This window comes from Mesocricetus auratus, unplaced genomic scaffold, assembly GCF_017639785.1.
Source record: "Mesocricetus auratus isolate SY011 unplaced genomic scaffold, BCM_Maur_2.0 Super-Scaffold_2245, whole genome shotgun sequence".
In the NCBI taxonomy this organism is placed as follows: domain Eukaryota; kingdom Metazoa; phylum Chordata; class Mammalia; order Rodentia; family Cricetidae; genus Mesocricetus; species Mesocricetus auratus.
The window spans coordinates 3,610,901-3,617,115 of record NW_024429180.1 but is presented as its reverse complement, the minus strand read 5'-3'; the positions used below and the strand labels follow the sequence as shown (position 1 = coordinate 3,617,115).

The following is a 6,215-nucleotide window of genomic DNA, read 5'->3' as shown; positions in this document are numbered from 1 at the left end:
ACCACCCCGTAGGAAAGCAAGCGTTCACAAAATACATGCTAACGTTAATTGTTCTTGAGGTTCAGCTTCCTGAACAGTGTATTGTGGGCCGAAATATCCTGATTTTGGCAAGGTCATGTGTTCAATGTACTACCAAAGAGATCTAAGAATTTTATGTAGTTAAAAGGTAGGAAAGCCTTCAAAGAAGTGTGTTTATCTTAGTAATATATTGAGATGATGTTTATACAGGTGAATTTGATAGGATATGGGAAATATCTTAAAATTTTTATATTCTCAACACACAAGTCTCACATCTAGAGTGCTGTCATGGAAAACACAAAGATGTGCATTGCACCATTTAAGAAACAGATTTACCTAAGTATTTAATAAGAGGGAATGGCAGAAAAGCATGTTGCATCCACAGAACAGAACATTGTATACACGTTACATTTTTATTTAGGGCAATTGTCGTAGTGGCTTTCTATTGCTGTGACAAAACACCATGGCAAAAGCGACGTAGGCAAAGAAAGAATTTATTTAAACCTACACTTCCTGGTCACAGTCTCTCAGTGAGTGAAGTCAAGGGAGGAACCCGAGTCAGAACTGAGGTGGAAACCGTGGAGGACCATTGCTGACTGCTGGCCGACTGACATGCTCAGCTAGAGCTGTTCATAGAGCCTAACTCTATCTGCCTAGGGATGGTGCCACCCACAGGGGGCTGAGTCCTCTCGTGTTGGTCATCTCCCAGACAGGACCGCAGGCTGCTACGCTGGAGGCAATTCTGCAGCTGAGGTTCCAGCCCAGGTGACTCTGGGTTGTGTCAAGTTGACAATAAGAACCAACCAGGACACCCCACCAGCCATCACAAAAGGAATTCTGCTGCCGGAGCCCACTCAGAGTCTCAGGTTTCTACAACAAAATATCATAGTAAACCAAGTGACTTATACACAGGAATCTGAGGCTGAGACATCTGAGCTCAAGGTTCCGACAGAATCAGAGACTCATGTATCTTCCTCATGGGGGGAGAATTATGCGTCCTCACCTGACAGGAAGAGTAGACACACTCCTTCCGCCCTCTTTCAAGAGGGCACTAATCCCACTCATGAGGGTCCTACCCTCATGACCAGATTTCCCACTCGAAGGGCCCTAACTTCTAATAACCTCTATTATGGCTTGGATGTGATCTATTATACCACCAGTCCCCACAGGCTCATGTGGTTTAAACATTTGGACAACACTGGTCAGTGATGCTGTGTTTGAAACCTCAGGAAGTGGTACTTAATGGAGGAGCTGGGTTTTTGAGAAGCCTTGAGGTTCATAGCCTGGCTCTCTATGGACCTCCTGATCTGTCCTGATGTGAGGAACTACCAAGCCTATTCTACTGTGATGGGCTTTGTCCCCTCAGACTATGAACCAAGCTATTGCTTTGTGACTTTCTCTAAAAAGATGTGAACAAACATCCATTAACCTCTGATAAGGAGCTAACAATAGAACAAAGTCTTGGTGAACTGATGGGGGAAGTCCTTCTGTGTATATGTGCTTGTCTTATTGGTTGATTAAATAAAGCACTGTTGGCCAATAGGGAAGCAAGATAGGTGGGACTAGGAGTCGAGGAGGATTCTGGGAAAGAGAGGCACAGCCAGTCACGATGTAGGATGCCAGAGAAGTAACATGCCCGGACCCTTCCTCCGGTAAGAGTAGACCTCATGGAAACACTTAGATGAGCAATTATAGGCTAACTACTTAAGTCAGAGATAGTCAGTAAGAAAACAAGCAAACGGCCAACAGCTTATAATTAACATAGCATCCTGTGTGTTATTTGGGGGCTGAGACAATGGCAGGGCCCAAGCGTCTGGAGGGAAGACTACACGTTGCAGTGAATCAGTGAGCTTATTGAGGTGACTGAAGAGAGTAGAAGTGAGGAGTTACTTACAGAGGCACGGATGACTTAACGGCAGCTGCATCAACACAAGGGCCACCCTAGCATGGGTGACAAGTTATGAAAGCTGCGTTTCTGGGGCAACTCGTACAACTCTTGGGCAGCTTGACGTGCAGGGAGCACTTGTCTCTTCCCCGCGGTCCTTGCAGTTCATGTAACCTTGAGAAATGGACGTTGTGAGTTTTGTAAGTTTCGAGGCCTTCCTGAGATTAGTGAGTTGTATGTGTCCTGAACTTTGGCCAGTTTTATTTTCTGAGTCTGAAGATCCTGCTTTCCAGATGGAATATTCCAGTTCACAGGAATGTTCTGTAAAACAGTTGCCTCTTTCTGGTGTCTTATTGGAGCAATGAAAGAAGTAATACACATCACCCTGGGGGAGAGTAGGATTTCAACATATGAGTTTGGGCAAGGATAGAACATTCAGATCACAGCACCTGTCTCAACACAGCTGAGTTTGGAAGCAAATTCTTTTCCAAAACCTCTATGCAAAAGGCAGTCTGTCACATTTTGATTTGTGAAATCCTAGGCAGAAAATCCAGATAAGTCTACTCAAATTTAGGACCCTCACAGTAAGATTTCATAAATGTATATTACATTAGATCCCGATGTTAACAGTCTGTTACACAGCTGTGCACACAAAATGACAGACGTGAATGCAAGACAAAGCAATTAATTGTACAGCATAACGGTCCCAAGCTCAGCCTCAGCACCATTATAGTAAGGATTTCTAGAGGGACTTTACCAAAAGTCTCACAAGGGAGGTTTGGACAAGTCAGAAAAGCTAACCGGATGGAGTGATGGACAATTCAAGATGGAAGGTAGGCTGAAAAGTAGATGGATAGGGTTTTCCATATTTTGGGTTTTCAGTAGAAGCATAAACTTCACCTCTTTAATCCCAGGTACAATGGGATTCAGTTGGGGACAAAGAAAACTGCCCAAGGGACAAGAAGGAATTATCATGGTTAGCACACCAAGGAACAGCTGCATACCGAGTTAGTTAAGAGGACACAGGTGGAAACAAAATCAAAGAAAGCTTGATGGTAGAGTACAGTAGACAGGTGGGGCCCCAGGACCCTACGGGGGACAAGACACATTACCCAGACCGACCTTGTTACTAAGCAGTTCCCTTCCCAGGCCCCGCCATGCCCTCGTCTTGTCTATCACTTTCTTGTGTGTTCTTCAAGTATCAACATAAATTCCATGTCTCCCAGAAGTCCCCCTTTGGAAGAAACACCTGCCTCACTCATCTGAACTTCAACTTCTGGTCATTCTGGTTCTTCACAGACACTCTCTACTTGGTTACTTCCAAGGCCAATGACTTAATTGACCAATAGGAGATGTTTCCCTTGGTTAGTTCCACAGTCAATGTTGTTCTATCAAGCCATAGGCCATCCCATTTTGAAGTACTTTTAATGGCTAAAAACACCTCCCAGTACAGAATTAAAGTCTCATCATAAAACAAGATCTAGGGAGAAAAGACAGAATATCCCAATCATCAAATCAGTAAACAGAATGGAGAGGGCACTAACAAGCTGTGTCCTAAAGCGCTTTGGGGACTGAGAAAGGCAGTTTATGTATCTTCTCTAACTTTTTTTCTTAATGATTCCCCAAATCCTCATGCCCTCCTCCCTTCTGGGCATGTCTACACAACTCTTTCTTGGTGGCTCCCTTGATATGAGTGACAGCTACCCCATGGCTCTAACATGTGACTGGCAGAGCATTTGTTTATCCGTGCAAACACAAAGACACTTTTAAAGACTGCCTTTAAAGTCTCCCAGGGCCATCTCCAAAGGCCAAATTCCAGGAGCCTGATATCAGGGAGGAAACGGAAACGCTTCCCGACACTCAGAACAGACACTTTCTAGTTCAAGGTTAATTCAAGGCTATAGATTCTCATCACTGACTGAAGAGGAATAAAGTGGCTTCCAGGGGAGTTGTGGATGCTGCCTGAAGAGCCTTATTGACACTCACCAATGAGCGATGACATCTTGAAAGGAAGACAGAGGAAACTGACCCAAATCATTAAATTGTTTAATCAATTCCTTGTTTCTAGACCAAGCTCCAAACCAAAGGAAGATTTGCTTAATCAAGCTGATCAAATTAGTTGGGGTGCCAATAGAGTCAAAGTAATTTAATGAATCTTTTAGCTTAAAGAAATTGGGGTGCTGTAGGTTAAAAGTCCATGTGGTGATCTAAATGTCTAAAGATTGACTTCCTCTCTCTAGCAGGTAGGGTGATTCCAGACTATCACGAATAGATGATCTTCCAAAAAGGCTCTACAGAACATAATTCAGTGAATGAAGTGTACCATGGTACCATTTGATCTAAACAAGAGTATAATCCGCACAGCCGCACAGGAGACTCTCTTCTCTTTCGTTCAGCAAGACCCCCATGATTGCACCTCTAGGGTCTATCTTCTTGGTGAATGAATTTCCGCTCGTCAGCCATCATGGCCCACAGATGCCACGTGACGCCGCGTCATCAGTGTCTTCGTTGACAGTTATGTTGGAGAACCACAATGACTTCATCGCTATGGTGTGATCTCGCGATCTTATGGCTCTCGGAGCAGGAAACAGGAAGCTGCAAAACAATAGGAAGCAGCTGTGATAGGAGAAGAGGTCATTTTGGAGACCCCGCCCAGATGGGTTGGGTTTGGGCGGGCATCCAGCAGACTCAGTAGTGCTATCACGGCCAAGACGCAGTTGGTTGCCCCGTACAACTGCTAAAGATCAAAGGCACTGGAGAGCCTGCCCAGAAATTCAACTAAGAGAAACCAAGGGTTTCTTTGGACGGCCAGGCACAGCATTTGCATTTTCGGGTCTGGAGAATGTGTTGCCTTTAGGTTCCAAAGATCTGACGAAGGAGGGTGGTGGGGATTTCTTTGGCACACGGATCCTGGAATCCCACATCACCCTGGGCACAGTGAGTGCAGAGCCAGACTGCCACCTACTGACACTGCAGGGTGCGGCTGAGCAGCAGCATCATAGGTGCCCAGGTGACAGAAAGGTGTTGTTGGCACCGAGTGTCTGCTACGCCCCATTGCAGATGATGAGAGACGCCGTAGAAATGAAGCCATCACCAACCTGAAGGTGGATTTTTGTGTTTATGGTTGAGGAGAGACACTCAGTCTAAAATATCTAGTATCTGCTTCTTCTATGGCCAAAATAAAAAAGGAAGCTTGTCGTGCTGAGATTGAGTGGGACACGTGTGGTGTCCTTCTTCAATAATTCTTCACATCTCCAGTGTGAAATGTGAGACGGTCGGCTTGTTCCAGTGAACGAAAACCCTCTGAAGCCCAGTCCACGTCACTGTGTCCCCCGTGGGCTCCCAGACCTGACGTCTCCTCCCCCATCGTACAGCGAAGGCTTCCTTGTCACATGAGTGGTTATGATTTTATTACCAATATAATTAAATCCCAAATGAGGGCTCTCAAAAGATCAGCCAAGCTCACTGTGAATATAAACACCGTTACTGACTGCTGTGTTGCCTTTAGTAGCCCAGTCAGCGTTGCTGTTTCATTTCTTTGTCTTTAACTGAAGAGAGCGTGACCTGCTTTGTTAGGCTGATTTATAAGGGATGAAATGGTATGCTGCGTTTAACTACTTGCTTTGCACGCAGCAAACCCTCAAGGAATAGAAAATCTTAGGGTGTTTTGGTTTGAGGTTTTGTTTGTGTTTGCTCTGTGTTGGTTTTGTTTTGTTTTGTTTGAGACAAGGTCTTACTATGTAGCCCAGGCTTATTATGTACTCTTGCCTTGGCATCCCAAACCCAGCTTCAGGAAGTTTTTACAAAGGTAAAGTAGGCCTAAGGTCACAGCTGCCACCTATGCTCGTCCCAGGGTGGACAGAGCCCCCACGTCTGCCCTCTCAGGCTGTTTCTGGAAGAGGTTCTCAGAAGGTCCAGCGGTTTGCCTCCACCTGATGTGCGAGCACAACCCCGAGAGATGGAGCAGTGCAGGGAGGCAGAAGTTTGAAGACTCTTCTCGTGGTTTTTGGTATAGAATGGCAGGAAGACAGCCCCTGCTGAATCCCACCCACCTAGCTAGAAGGCAGAAACTCAGGGGGAAAAGGGTTGACCATCGACCAGAAGGCAGCTGGGGAGGACTCTGAGACAGGAAATGTCAACACCAACATGTCCTTACCCTGCGCCAACCTGGGTCCATCCCCAGCCCAGAGTACCAAAAGCCTAGCAAAGGAACAAAGCCTAAATCCAGACAGAGAAGCGACACCAGGAAAGATGAGGGGCACAAGAGAGAAGACAAACCAAAAATGAATCATGTCTTCTTTCTGAGTCAGAG

At 45.6% G+C, this 6,215-nt stretch overlaps 1 long non-coding RNA gene across 2 annotated transcripts in view; it reads right to left on the bottom strand.

Moving 5' to 3' along the window:
• Positions 1 to 496: 496 nt before the first annotated feature.
• LOC110342709 overlaps positions 497 to 6,215 on the bottom strand; it is a 43,692-nt gene continuing 37,973 nt past the window's right edge. For both annotated transcript variants that reach the window (XR_005876903.1, XR_005876945.1), the window contains 2 exons: positions 3,890 to 4,498; positions 497 to 2,288 (listed from right to left, as the gene is read on the bottom strand). This is a non-coding gene — a long non-coding RNA (uncharacterized LOC110342709). The remainder of the gene's footprint in view (positions 2,289 to 3,889; positions 4,499 to 6,215) is intronic.